The 15,091-nt window shown below is 40.7% G+C and overlaps 1 protein-coding gene across 8 annotated transcripts in view; it reads left to right on the top strand.

Annotated features, from left to right (window-relative positions):
* APC (APC regulator of WNT signaling pathway) overlaps window positions 1-15,091 on the top strand; it is a 108,385-nt gene that overhangs the window by 9,598 nt on the left and 83,696 nt on the right. Inside the window, exon 1 of one of the 8 annotated variants that reach the window (XM_065657544.1) lies at window positions 12,801-12,852. The exons of the other annotated variants lie outside the window; for them this stretch is intronic. The gene's annotated coding sequence lies outside the window, so the exon portion shown is untranslated. Of the gene's footprint in view, window positions 1-12,800; window positions 12,853-15,091 lie in introns of those variants that run through there. 8 annotated transcript variants of the gene reach the window in all.

Genomic DNA, 15,091 nt, shown 5'->3' with positions numbered 1-15,091 from the left:
CTCATGACTTAAAAAGTTCTGTATACTGATTATGGTTCAGAGCAGAAGTGCCAGCTAGAATAATAGTACTTAATTCACATGCGTAAGTCTCTAAATATGGTTCAGAATGAGCTCCAGAAAGTTTTAAGATCAGGACTCAGCTTGGAGTCAGTGAAACTGTTTTAATTCAGTCAGATCTTGTGGGTGATGGGTTTTTGTTTGTTTGGGGGAGGGGGAGTGGAGTTGGGGTATTTTTTGGTTGGGTTTTTTTCCTCACTTGAATGTCGTAAGTACACCCAGCCTACCAGGAAGCACAGAGTATGCCTGGGTACCAGCTCATACACAAATGTGTTTATTATATTTTTGTCTTAGAATGTTCTTGCTAGTTTAATGTGTGTACATTGTAAATCTATGTCCTCGCATTCAGTTCAACTCACTCCACTGTTGTGTTAAAGCATGCCAGTGCAATCAAGTAGCCAGAATATTATGAGACTTCTTGTTAGTTAATATAAGACTAATGGAATGTTTGAATTGGCATGGAATTAGGTCTCTGACAAAAGGTTTAGATGCCAGTCCAAGTGATGGCTTGCTAATTAAATGTCTAAATGTCATTGTTAAGACCTTGAGAACTAGACTTGATTCATAAAGCTTTTTCCAAAAATGTTTCAAGTGCTGGAAGCTGAAAAGAATGAATTGAATGGAGAAAGAGAGCTTGTCTCTCTGAAACCAGTAGATTTGTGTATTGCTTTATTTGCATCTCTCAATTTTACTTGTAAGCAAGATGTCCAGGTGGTTTTTTTGTTTGTTGGTTTGGTTTTTATTATTTTTTATTTTTTATTTAACAAGTGAAATAGTGCCTTGAATGATGTAAAGGTACTGAAGAGTCCATGTGACAGTCTAGTTTGCATGCAACAAGGAAGACCTGAAACTAGTTGTAAGGACAAAGCCTCGTTGTAATTCACTGTTTTGTATTTTAGAAATATCAAATGGGTTAGCATGTTTTCACTTGTTCAGAGAATAAGGGAAAATGTCTACCTTCAACATACTGAGGTTATCATGGCTAAATTTTATATTTACTCTCTGCCGGTATATTAATTCTTGCCTTTCAAGTCGCCTGCTCTGAATAGAGGTAGGGTAGGAATGTACAAATTTGTTATTCAATCAGTGTTTATTGCTTGAAGATTTTCTGATTTGTGGCTTACAAGTGATGGAGTTCTTTACAAAGCCAGGTAATTGTTCGTGTGGGCAGTTTGCCACCTAGTTCAGTGTTTGAAGGAGAATTGTCTATTTTTATTCTGTTCGTGTTCTTTTAAGTTTATTGTACCACTTGTAAACATGGATGTGTAGTGCTTTTCATCATTCTTGTCTCTGTTCTGCATTTCCCAAGTTGTTATGTAATTATATTGCAGGAGTCTCTAGGAGCCATGTGAGCATCAAAATTACTTTGTGTTGGGCAAACCTCAAATCCATAAAAAGACACAATTCCTGTACTGAAGCAATTACACTGCTCATAGCCTGCAGCGTAGAACCTTACTAGGCATTTGAACTGGGGAATAAGGTTTTCATGAGGCTTGCTGCTAGCACTGACCAGCATTTACTCTTTGGGAACAGAAAGGTAATAAACAGTAAATAAAAGAACACCCGGAAGGTATCAGTCAGGTTAGAAGGCCCCTGCTCTTGTACCTCACGTATTTCTAGTGAAGTTGTGCTATACAGCTGTTCACACAAGTGCCTGGACTTGATGGAGTAGCCATGCTCCATCACATGGCTGAAACACAGATGTACCCTTCTATGTGGTGGGTGCGTATCTGGGCGCACAAGAACAGTTCCAGTCAAGTCACTCATCCAGATGACTTCAGTCACAGGCATGTTTGATCACATGGCCAGGGAGTGCCCTGGTGTGGATGTTGCCTGAAATTTCCAAGTACTAAGATGTGTCTGGTCACAAGACAAGGCAAAAAATTCAGGGGAAGTGGAAAAAGTAAGAAGTGAGAATGGGGAACAATTCATGCATAATCTTAAATAAGAAAATTTCAATTTCTGCCAATTGTGTTTCTGGAGAAGGACTTTGGTTTTCTGTTTGTGTGACAGAAGGGATTTTGCCAATGATGTGGCATGTCTCATATTGTTTCTTACTTGTCAGAACAAGTAATGCCTGCTGTAAAGATTTCTGTCTTTCTCTTGCCACCTGGGGTAATTAGCTTGCAAAATTAACCCCTTCAATGTTATGAGAAATGCTCAGAATTCTTGGGATCTTGGCTTACCTTGATTTGCAGGCACTAAATTTGGCTGCAAGACTACACTATTTGGAATTTTTGTTTATGTAGAAACAAAGTCTTATGTTTGCCAGGGTTTCCTCAGAATCGCTCAGTTCCAGGCAAACTTTAAACTTGAATAGTTTGAGTTCTAACACTAAAATAATAGAAAATATTTCTAGTGAGGGATTCAGTACTTGATTAAAAATATAAACATTTATGAAAGAGTAATGGATCAATAAAATGCAAATCCATGTTGAGGAGGAACATTTGTGTCAAATATTTTTTTTTCCTAAATCTTAGCTAGTTAAGGCTGGTTTTCTAGCCGATTTGCCTTGGGGATCTTTGAAAATACGTCTTTTCATTTAAGATTCAAATATTTGGGTTATGTGTTAGGAGAAAAAATAAAGTAAATGTTCTAGTACGCTTAGCAATGGAGAGCTTTTCTAAACATGGTTGTGATTATTTAAAATTTTCACTTCACATGTCTGTAGCGATTACAATCTGAGATGCAAAATATATCTGTAATCAGTAAGATGTTTTTCCTTATCTCTAGCCTGAGTGTTTCAAGAGTTGCAATGTTGTACGCTTTAATCATGGAATTGTATCCTACAGTTCTAAGATTTAGTAAATGCAATTTAGGTATTTTGATTGTCTAAGTTGAGTAGCCGGTGGCCCTGAATCCAAACTGTGGAAGCAAAGATGGCACTCAAATATATGCTCTATCTAGATCAAGGAATTTAAAAACACTCCTGGTTTCTCAGTTTTTGACAAACGTAGGTGCATTTTTCTTCTTTATTACTCCACTCATGCTTTATTTGTTCTGGGCATGGCTATCAGCCCTCCTTCAGTTGCTTTTTCCTAGTACTTTCCTGAAGTAACTTTGATAGTGGTAAATTTTTAATAGTAGCTGTCTCAGATGCTGGTTTTGTTAGTTTGAAGTTGAACATCAATTTCCAAGATAAAGAATGGCACAAAGAAAGGCCAGATTTGTGTGACTTCTAAAAGTGTGGATCACAGCGCACGGTTGGTACATGTGTGGAGCTTGGTACTGGGAGCAGCTTGCCTAGAGGTGAAATGAATATTTCAATTTTGCATTCCTCATCTAATGAGCAGGGAGATCTATTTCAAAAGGTATTCGTGCTGCTTGAATACTGGACAGGGCAGCTTATACTTGGATTTTGTTCCTTACTGACTATTCAGTAAGCTGAAGCTTTATTATTAGGAGAAAATATCCTAAGATATTATGGACTCCTCAGATTGTTATAAAAACAATCCCCACCACAATGGAAGCAAAAAGTCTTTTTTCAACTTCACTAGTGTTACAGAAATTAGGATTTGAAGATGCAGTTCATTGAAAACCCAAAAAGAAAAACGTAATTCCTAGCACCCGCCCCACCAATACCATAAAACCCCGTATTTTGAAATGAGGCTGTGGATTTTTAACTTTCAGTAAACTCACTAAACTGTGTTCCAAAGTACAAGGGAGTAAAAATTTTAGTATGCCACTAGTGTCTAGAGGCTTGTCTAACAGCAAATTCCCTAAGGGAGTGAGATCCAGATCATCTAAGGAAGCATTTTTATGGTGAATAAATAAGCTGAAGTGAGCAAGAATGTTTCCAACCCAAAAGCTAACCCAAAAATCTAACCTGAATCATTATGCTTGATGATTAACATGTCTGTGAGCACGAAAACTGCATGCTGCCCAGGTGTCTTGTCTGTGAGGGTTGTGCTACCTGGGAGCACAAGTCCATTCTGCATGAATGCTGCTTCCCACAGCAGCTCACCTCTGCATACACAGAAATCAGTTAATGGTGAAGTTCTGCATTGGTCCTGAGAGATCTTATGTTATGGTTTAATCCCAGCTGGCAACTAGGACCACACAGCTCCTCACTTCCCCCTGTCCCTCAAGTGGAATGGGGGAGAAAATTGGAAGGGGGAACAAAGCCACAAAAAGCCTTGTGAGTTGAGATTAGAACAGTTTAATAGCATAGCAAAAAAAGAGAAAATAGTAATAATAATAGTAGAATATACAAAACAAGTGATACACGATGCAATTGCTCACCATCTGAGGCCCAAGAGCCTGTTCATTCCTTCCCAAACAGCCAGTATTTGCCCCCTGGCTGACTCCAGTTTATGTACTGAGCATGATGTCATATGGTAAGGAACACCCCTTGGGCCGGCTTGGGTCAGCTGTCCTAGTTTTGCTCCCTCCCACCTTCTTGTGTACCTGGCAGAGCATGGGAAGCTGAAAAGTCCTTTACTACCTGGCAACAACCAAAACATCAGTGTGTTATCCACGTTCTTCTCACACTAAATCCAAAACACAGCGCTATCGTAGCTACTATGAGGAAAACTAACTTTGTCCCAGCTGAAACCAGGACACCTTAGCAAGCAATCAGCTAAATCTCGGTTGTGTGAGACTGGATAATAATTGTTGCAACACATTATGAGTATATGCACATTGTGAGGGATTAAATTCTTGCAGGATTAAATGAATTGTGAACTTCAGAGCCCAGAGTGGATCCCTGCACTGCTCAGTATGAACCTTATATTAGAAGCTGTGGAACACTGAAAGTCAGTATTTCCTAGTGAAATACCTTGTCTCACCTTGTGGGCTCAGCTCCTGCTGAGCTTTTGTGATTTTATTAACCACTCCATTGTTAGGAAATTAAGTTCCAGTTTGTCTAATTTCCAGTTAATGGATATCTTTAAACTTGTGACAAACTTGGAAATAATTTCAGTATATAGTAATAAAAACCAGCCTACTTTTTGCTAAACCAGCGAAATTGTACTCCTTAAACCATATGGCATAAATCTTTAATGAAATGATCCATTTTTGTGGTACTTCTTAGTAATTAGTGTTATTTACTGAAATGTGGATTTTTTTTTCTTTTAGATTTTTGAGGAAGATATATTTATCCTCAGATTTCTTGTCAACCCTTTATCTTATAAAGGACAGTTTTTCTAGATCTATTTGATATGCTTGTCATGTTCTAACTAAGAGCCTCTGAGAGTCAGGCTTTAATTTAAGTGTTTAAAAGACTATAATTATGGTGAGAGAACTCGCAGCCACGACTGAGCAAGATCTTTGTGTTTCTAGACGTTGTCACAGCCATTCTTAGTGCAGTGGGCTTTCAGGAACTTGCCTAGAGCTGGAACTTTTTTTTTTGTTAGCAGACTTGGAGAATGGTGATGGTTAACATACCTTTTTGTAAAAAGTCTTTGCTTACAGGATTCCACAAAAATTGACCTTCCCTCCTTTTCACTATCCTGCACAAAAAAAAAAAAAGTTGATGGCCTCTAGGTAAATAGATTTTTACCTGATATATTACTACTAAGATGTCAGAATGCTTACAAGAAATCAGCTCTTGCATTAGCAACATTGGTTCAAACCAAACAAAGGGAATACTGGAAAGAAGATTGTGAGAAAAAATGTAATATTCCACTGAAGCGAAAGAGCTTCCATTTATCAGAGTGGTGTGGAGTTCTGGGATGCTCCTGGGTTCACTGTAAAGCTTATATAACCATGTAGCATCCTTTTTTTTTTTTTTTTAGCAGTGACCTCTGTCAACCACAGTGTAACAAGAAACTGAATATGATCTTCCGTTTACATGTGTAGTCATCCATTTGTCACCTACAGATGTGAATACTGCGACTTCTTATGCCTGATGCTAAATATTAAGAAGCAGCAAAATAGGGCTTTGTCTTGTAACTCAGGCCACTGTACATATTCTAGGTATGTGCTCAGTTTTTTCTACTGGATATGATGCTTAATCAGTCTCTGAGCAGCGGATGGATGTGCAGCCCTGGGTAGACCAGTACGTTTAAGTCAAGACCTGTGCGACAGCTTAGGACAAAGTATTCTGAGACAAAGTGCTTTGGCTACAAAAGATAGCTCTAATGGAGAGCAGACAGGTCCAGAGCCTGGCACTCTCCAAGAAACATCAAATTCTTGGACTTTCTCTAAACATTTAATGTTTTTTCTACTCTAGTGTGCAGATGGGGAAAAATAGGAGAAATCTCTCTTAATGAACAGAGTTCTCTAGGAAGAGCTTTTCATCTGAAAAAAAAAATCCCCAGGCATTCCCTGTGGTATGCTAGACCAGGCCTTTTATGTGGAAAATACTTAGCACTGCAGATGTTCAGCTTCTAGTACTGTTAACTGATTACTGAAACAGAATTAAAGATGGGTTAGAAGGTGCAATTACAGGTTTCCAAAAGTGCTGAATAAGCCTTTAGTTTGTGGGAGGTTTGGAATAAGTGGGTAGGCACATGCATGAATCAGTGGAGTAAACTACACTTGAAAGTCAGCTCTTTAGTTTACCTGGTCAGTGTGAACTCGCTTTCTGCACATTTACAGACAAGTTTTCTAGCTCACGCCTTTAAAGTCACCTTTCCCAATTTCTGTAAAAGTCCACTCCTTCAGAGGATTGAATGGGCACCATCCATTTATGTTTTCCGCCTTTTTGGATAGGATTGTTTTTCCATTTAAAAAACAGAAATCTGTGTGAAAATTAATGCACAATTTTAATATTGGGTAAGATGAAGACCTCTGCAGTTAAATGCAAAAAGCAAGAGCTGATGCAGGTACGTACTGAACTTCTCTATTTCCTTTCATCTGAGGTATTGCACAATGTTGCTCTGACTTGGTGACTCCTGATGTCCTACACGTGAGGCCCAGATTAACTAACAACTGTGATATTTGAACCGAAACATTTCTAATAAAGGCTTGTACCCTAGAGTCCATTAGAAATGAGCCCTAAGAACTGTCATGCTTTGCCATCGTATTAAGGAGGAGTGGAAAAGGTAAATAAAGAAGGCTGAAAATATAATATGCACCTGAAACACAAGCCTGAAAGAGCTGCAGGAGAGGGAACAAAGTGATTCAATGCTTGGGATACTCCAATGTTCTTTAATTTAGAGGATGAGGAAACCATAGGTAATGGGTAATGTGACACATATCAGGTGGATTTTATTATATAGCTGAGATAGAAGAATGGGTGAATGGATGGTGAAGTTTACTGGATTAATGGTTTGCTATACAAACTCCTTTTTTTACTGTTGAACTGGTTTTAGAATATATGTGACTAATATTACAGATTGGGCCATGGCTCCATACTAGATCTAACAGATGTGAGAAAGGAAGCAGTCTTTCTCCTTGAATCTTGATTTGTTTAAGTTTCAGCAAGAAACCTACATGCAGGTGGAAAACCTTAGTGAGAGGGAGGAAAGGATGAGTGGGAGAGCACAGTACTTCTGGACAAAACTAAGGAATTGGCAAACAATAGAAAGCATTAGATAGGAAAGGTGATGGCTTTCTGTACCTCTGACTTATTTATGAAATAATTAAACAGCATGCATTTTTCTGCTTTTCTCATTTAGCTTATGTTGCATGACTTCCCAGTAGTTGACTCCTGTGAAAGACAGACCTTTTAATTGCTTGTGGAAAAATCTTCTCAAGTTCAGGAACTTATGGCACAGTCTTTGGGGGGGCGGGGCGTAGGAGAGGGGTTGAGGGGCGAGTGGGTTGGAATTTTAGCACATCAACATAATAGAAAATCTTCACAGAACAATTTGATTTCGGATTCTCTATTCTCAGTACAGAAATTTCCTGTTTATTTTTGTAGGACCAGTGTCAGAAGGGTTGAGTTCATGTGTTCTGGTTGATGCATTAGGAACAGTGACAGTTCTTTTCTCCGTTCTTTCTGCATCTGTGTAAGAAAGGTGGTCCTTTAGTTTCTTCATCCTTAGGAAACCTCTTTCTGATTATCTTTCTTGTGCTCATAGTTGGAGGTCATCTGTATGAGGAAGTTTATGCAACATTTCTGAGAGAATCCTGATGGACAAAGTATGAGTATAGCTTTTCATGGTCAAAACACGGATATTAATGTTGATGGGAGCAGGTTATGAGTATTCCCAATGTGTGTATAGACAAACTATCGCTGATCCTAGTCACATGGTAAGGACAAGGCTCAGAGGGAACAATACAGAGTCTGTGTATGGTAGTGAGAAAGGTGAAAGCAACTTCACAGTTTCCAAGGAAATGAAAAACTGAGAGCATATTCAGCTTCATCAATTTTTAAAATAAATTTGAAAGGCAGGAGACAATCTATGATTGTAGCAGCTGCTAAAATATTTTATCTATGTAAAACAGATGTGAAATATTTTCCATTTATTTTGTTGATAAAATCTCTTTATGCCACTGATACAAGTCAGTGTGTAAAACTTAGATTAGTAAGTGAAGTTCTGAAGGCAAGATCCTTTAAGTTGGCAATACCAAATTTCACATTTGTGAGTAATACCAACCATAGCGCCTGGCAACAGAGAGAATTTAACTTATTATCCAACCCACTCACTGCCGAGAGTCTCTGAGGTAGGTGCATGTACAATGACTAATAATGAAATATCAATCACTTAAACTATATTAAACAGCGAAAAGCTTCTAGGGAGCTGCTGCAGAGGGTAAGGTGAGGGCACGGAGAACTGTCCCATTTATGAGCCAGTTATCTAAAATGAGAACCTCTTGCATTTTCTGCTGTAATAGTCTTGATTTTATGAAGCAAATATTTTTGGGCATCTTAATCTGCTCAGAGCTTCTATTTAGCACTACTGAGTAGTGGGGGAAAAAAGGTTATGTCAATTTTATTTGGTCTCAAACAGGATTTTTATAAATGCAAGAAGGCATTGGGAAATACTTAGTACATGGATTACATGAAGTATTCTATGCAAAGATTAACAATTCCTTTTCTGGAGCCAAATTCCCATTTGGTTGTTTGAGAATGCTGTGCTGGGTAGGCTGCAGGGATCTTGTCCAAGATAATAAAAGCAATTGTATTTTGAATACTGAAACTGAGCCGATATTTTTCAATAGTAAAATTTTGTGTCCCTGAGATTTAATACATGCAGAGATTTCATTCTTTTAATAGATTTTTAAAGGGGGGGAGGTTATGTAATATGAAGCAGGTATTGCTATATCTGTCTTGGTAATTATATCTTTCAAAGAATGGAAAAGCCATCTTGTTCCTTCTGCCAAACAGAAAATAACTAACCAAAAATAAATTTAGTCTAAACAAGGCACTTCTCTGTACAATTCCTTTCTGTGGTGTTTTTTTTGTTGTTGTTTTGGTTTTTTTGGTTTTTTTTCCTGAGAGCCTGACCTTTTTTAATTCAAATACTGTTTCATTGGTATCAGTTCTATTGCCAGGATCCAGTACTGCACATAGAAAGCAGTTTTGAAAGAAAACAAGTATCTGTCACAATACCATTCACCTGTTTGGCCATATATCGATGTTTTAACACCACCAGAAGATACAGTATAAGAAAGATCTTCTTATTACTAAGAACATGCTGGTTATGAAACTGAATATCACTTAATACTGGGTTTTGCTTCAGAGGTAAGTGCATGTGACATAGACACAAAACATAAGCTACCATTTTTATGAAATCGTAACAGAATGGGCATTACTATGAGCAAGGAAGGGAAAGCTTTCTGCCTCCCACTCAGCTGTCGTTTTGGCAGAATGCACTGGAGAATTTGTACTGCTGCTTTTGCTCTGCTTGTTCTGTGAATAAATATGTGACTTCAGGCTATAGAGTAGTGAATCTAACATAGCTCATCAGCACAGAATTTCCTCAAATTTATGCAGCTTACAACTACCAGGCTCAGAAGGGACTGACTAATACCAGGACTAACAAGAACATTTTCACAGTGAGCACTATAGTTAGTTTTTCAGAGTTGCAGAAAATGCAGTATGATGTGTGTAAACAAATGGACCATGTTATGTAGCCTTCGATCTTTGATATTCCCATTTTAGATTCTAGGAAATTAACTATATTTCTCAAGCTTAGTTTTTCACTTAGAAGGATGCAGTGTAGCTTTAAAGTGTATAGGTTTTCAGTTTCTCTAGCATTTTCTTTGGCATTGGTTCTCTGGTATTGTCTTTGCACATTGAAAGTAATTTCAGACTGCGTTGCACTTGCAACTTCTGAACATGATTTACATGACTGGACCTCTGGACACATCTGAACTGAACATCACTGGACCAACCTGATTGGTATATAAGCTGCAACTCATGTTGCAGCAAGTTGCCAACTGATAATGTAGGCATTGAGCTATGCCTACACTTATTTGAGTATGCACTTCTGCTAATGTAAATAATTTTAGGATGGAGAGAGCTGCACAATAACAGCTGGGAGCATTTTGGTTTACTTTTCTGAAGGGAGGAACAGTGGCTTATATCAGTAATATATCAGTAAGTTGGCTTTAGATCTAATGCCTGCATAGGTTCTGAACTTTAAGTCTCTCAACAGTAATGTGATCATTGTTACAGCTGAGGAAGTATGAACTTGGTGTCTGTGAAATGAAATTGAGTGGATTGAAGACCAGAGGGTTGTCAACTATTGCTGTAATTAATAGAAGCTTTGTAGCAAAAAAAAAAAACCAAAACAAAACCACAAACCAAAACAAAAAAACCCACCAAAAACCAACAACAAAACATATAGCCTGACCTTTGAATACTGGCCCACTTAAATTTTGTTTAGAGTGGTTTACTGTAACAGCTTAAGTGACAGAACCTCTATAATTAGCCGTACTGATGAAATCAAAGAGGGTTTTGTGTGATGCTGTGCTGAAGGTAGCAGATGACATCATGTTGCGTATCTCCTTAATCACAAAGACATTTTGACAAAAGGTTATCCGGTAAAGAGCATATTTCCTGAGAGCAGAGTATTGCCTTCTATGACTGGAAAAAAGGAGCCATGGGAAAACAGCTGAAGTTAAAGTAGCAGTGTGTATCCGTGGTGCAGTTGCTCACAAGCATGCACAGGCCTGTGGTGCCTTCAGTTGTGCCTGGTCCCAACCATGAGGTATCTTGAACTGCTTGTCTGATACAAATCGAACAAATTGTTAGAGGAAGAATGACATTTCCTGGGGCATATAAGGATATGTGTTTTTAATGAGCTATTTGTCCTTATGTCCGCTTGTATAAGCGTGTAACTCCATAATTTACGTGAAGTGCCACAGGGAAGGGCATTCATTTGCTCTAGCTGAGAAACTTGCACTTTTTCAGATGTCTTCTTTCATGCACTACTCTGTTGAGAAGGATTGCACTGCCCATAGATTTATTCTTGACTACTACTTCTAGAGGATTAAAAAGACTTTAATATTGTGCTCTTTCTACAGATCTGCCTTTTATATTACAGCTGGATTTTTTTCAAATCGTATCTCCATAGTACCTTTTGTCTTTATAACATTTTTATTGAAGTGGAAATACAGACTACAAACTCAAACAGCTGAAATATGGCTTCATTTCTGCTGCCTCTTCTATTCAGTAGTGTATTTCTGGGGGGGGTTAAGTTTTCTTTGTGCATACCTTGTTACTTCCTTATGCTTGGGAAGAGATCATTTCTGGAAGGAGGTTCTAAAATACATCATTTCATGAGCTGATTTGTTTATTCATGTGTCTTCTGGATTTTTTTCCAACCCATCACTAAACCGGTACTTGTTTTAATTTGGTATAGCTTAAGTGTATATGTATTTCATTTGTTATAAAATTACCAACTAGTAGTGACAACTTTGTATCTAAAAAGCACATGAAAGCAGTATTTCACTGAACTGCAAGTAAGTCTGAGATACCCTTGAAGAATACGCTTATGGTTGCCTTTTTAAAATGTAGTGGCTCTATGGATTTCTTTAAAAATTAGATGAACTGTATTAGCTTTAATTACAGAAGAACCTCGTTTCTTTTATATAAAAAAAGTATTTTCCTTTATAGAAATGCCAAAGATTGTACTCCTGCACCGTATTTAGTCCTTGTGTGCTGTCGTTGAAAGGAGAACAAATTATAATCATCATGGCTGAAGCGATGCAGATGCTCGTGAGCTGATTTCTGCAGAGCGTGTTAATTCTCGTGCCCATGGCTATGCAGAGTACTGGTGGTGGCATATAGAGCTGGGGGTGCTTCTGTGTGGAAAAGAAGGTCCTGCCTGCCTTCTCTGTGAATTGGCACAAATAATATCCTATATTTTGCGTCGTGTGTGCGCAATAGGTGGTAACGGGTTTTCAGACTGCTCAGGCCTTCGGCGGGTTGCGGCGGCTGGGGACCGCCCACCGCGCTGTCCTGCTGGGAGGACGGCGTCCTCGCAGGGGGCTGCGCCGGGCTCGCCTTGCCCCCTGCCCGTTAACTTCCTGGCGGAGGCGTGCCTCGGTTCCCGGCCCCGGGCCCCGCCTTTCGCGGCTGGCTGCGGGAGGCCGCTCGGCCCCTCCGGGCGGGGGTGAGGCGCGGAGCAGCCCGTCGCACTGACAGCGCCCCGACGCTGCCGGCAGCCCCGCCCCGGGCCGTGCCGCCTCCGGTGCCGAGAGCCGCATTTCGGGACCCGGCCGCCGGCGCGGCTCCTCCTGCCGCGGGGTGCGGGGCGGGGGCGCCGCTGTTCCCCGCGGAGGGGGCGGGCGCATCCACCGGGGCGCGCCGCCCCATTGGCTGCGCCGCCGCGCCGGGCCGCACGTGACCGGCGGGGCAGTATTGGCCGCGGCGCTGGCGCAGCCGGTGGGCGCGGGCGGGGCCGGCCGGGCCGGGCGCTGGCGGCGGGATGGAGGCGCAGCTGTCGCGGCCATGGGGTGAGTGCGGCGGCGGCGGCTCCCCGGGGCCACCGTACCCGGGCGGCAGAGCGGGCGAGGTGGGGCGGGGCGGCTCGGCTCCCTGCGCCTGTGACAGGGAGGCGGCCGCGCCGCCGCTGGGAAGGGAGAAGAAAGCGGCTTTTGTGGCTAAAAAAAAAAAAAACCACCACCAAAAAACAACTGGGCTGCGAGAAAAGGGCTGTCGGTGCGGAGGAGAGGAAAACGCCGCGCCCGCGGAGACGGGCGACTAGGCACGGCGGGGAACCGCCGCGGGTGGTACCGAGCCCCCGCCCGCCCCGGCGGCGAGAAGCACAAAGCCGCCGCGGAGCCCTGGCGCGGCCGTGCGCCCCGTAGCGCGGGCTCGGGGGCCAGAGGAGGCGCAGAGGAGGCGGGCGGGCGGGCAGCCCCTGCCCGGCGTGTGGAGGTGCCCCTTGCGGGGCGGCGAGGCGCTGCCCGCGAGTGGCTTCAGCCCGGCTTTGTTGGTGATGGGAGGCGGCGGTGCCTCCGCTGCCGCAGCGCGTCGCTGGGAAGGGCGAGCCGTGCCGAGCCGAGCCGTGCCGAGCCGTGCCGAGCCGAGCCGAGCGCGCCTCACGGAGAGCGCTCTGGGGTGAGCGCTGCGCCGCGCGGCCGGTTCGCCCTGGGATCCGCTGACTTCTTACAAATTGATTTAACATCACAAAGAAATGCCTGGGTCCGCTACTTAACGTGAATGCTGTGGGAAATCTTAATAAATTATGTATGAAGCAGTGGATCCTTTCTTTCCCTTTGTCAGATATGCAGCTTTTATTCTAGCAGTTAGGTCACCGCCGGCAGAATGCTCCTCGCTTTAGCAAAAATCTGTAGCGGTTTTTGGAAGACGCATATACTGCCAAATTATTTCGTCCTATTCGTTGTTTGGGTCACGATTCAAAATTCTTCCTGTTGACTTACATGGAGGACCCCTGGTATGAGCTATAAGGAGCATTTTTCATTTGACAGGATTTTCTTCGAGGGATCAGTGGAACCTGGTTTTGATTTGATTTGGATAGTCATACACTGAAAGATGCCCTTTAAAGGCATAGTGAGAAACATTGCACTTCTTATTTTGTATTGAAGTGTTTTCAGTAAATTACTGTTCATGCATGAATAACACAATATAGATCAATTTCAGTTTTTAAATACTACCCTCCTCTGCTGTTTGTTTTGTTGAAAGTGCTCCTTAATGTTCTTTCTGCCCTCTTTTTATGATTTAGTTAATTTTTCTGTTACTTCTAATACAATCAATAGATTTATTAATATTCTGTCAAGATTACGGTTCTTTGAAAATACACGTAAACATATATACTGAAAGTAGTTGCTTGGAACCAGACTCTTCTGTATTTTTAAGAAAACTCAAAGTAACTGGTAAAATAGCTTTTCCTCCTTCTCAGTTCTGTTAAATACAATGATGCACCAAAAACGTTTAAGGAAGACAAGTCTAACTTGCTGAATTTAAATTTCTGCTTTATTGTAGACATCCCCTCAAAACATTTTTTGTATATGCTGTTATTTTTAGAATCACAGATTTCGTGTCTTCACACAAAGCCTCTCTTACTCGTATGTTAAATTGTAGAACATCAGTTGAGGACTCCCCATTTGGAGTAATTGATTTCAAAAGGTAAATTGGTGATACTAGATGTTTCTACTGTAATGCTTTGAATGTTCATTGCATTTGCTTAAATATTAGAAGACACAATACGTGCAGAGGTGTTTTCACTGCTTTTTTTCTGAAAGAAAAGAGGGTGACAAAATCACAGTAGGGTTTATAATAATTATTATGGTGGTGGTTCTTCATGTACCTTTTTAAGAAGGTACCTTTTAATAAGAAACAGTCTTAGTATTGTTTTGTGCAATAAGCAGAGTAGTTCCTGTAAGAAACTGTAGTCACACTCTTAAAAATGGCAGCTCGAATAAAAGATCACTTTTAATATACTTTAAATTATTTATGATTGCAGACTTTCCTGAACATCATCCCTCAAATGCCATCATGATACTTCCCAAAATATTTGTACAAAATATTCAGTTACGATAAATGTTCCATTATCTGTTGTCATAGTAGGCTATTGGTATATCATCAGTGTGGAATAATACAGCACATGTTGGAAATACATATGGTTAAAATCTGTTTCTTTGGTCTTTGAATTATGTAGAATTTCAGTATGTGTCTTAATTCAGTTGGTAAAATGTTTATCTTGATGAAACAGGATTAATTATCTTTTAA

Source organism: Caloenas nicobarica, chromosome Z (genome assembly GCF_036013445.1).
Source record: "Caloenas nicobarica isolate bCalNic1 chromosome Z, bCalNic1.hap1, whole genome shotgun sequence".
In the NCBI taxonomy this organism is placed as follows: Eukaryota; Metazoa; Chordata; class Aves; order Columbiformes; family Columbidae; genus Caloenas; species Caloenas nicobarica.
Note: the sequence above shows the minus strand (reverse complement) of the source record. Positions and strands in the feature narration are given on the sequence as shown.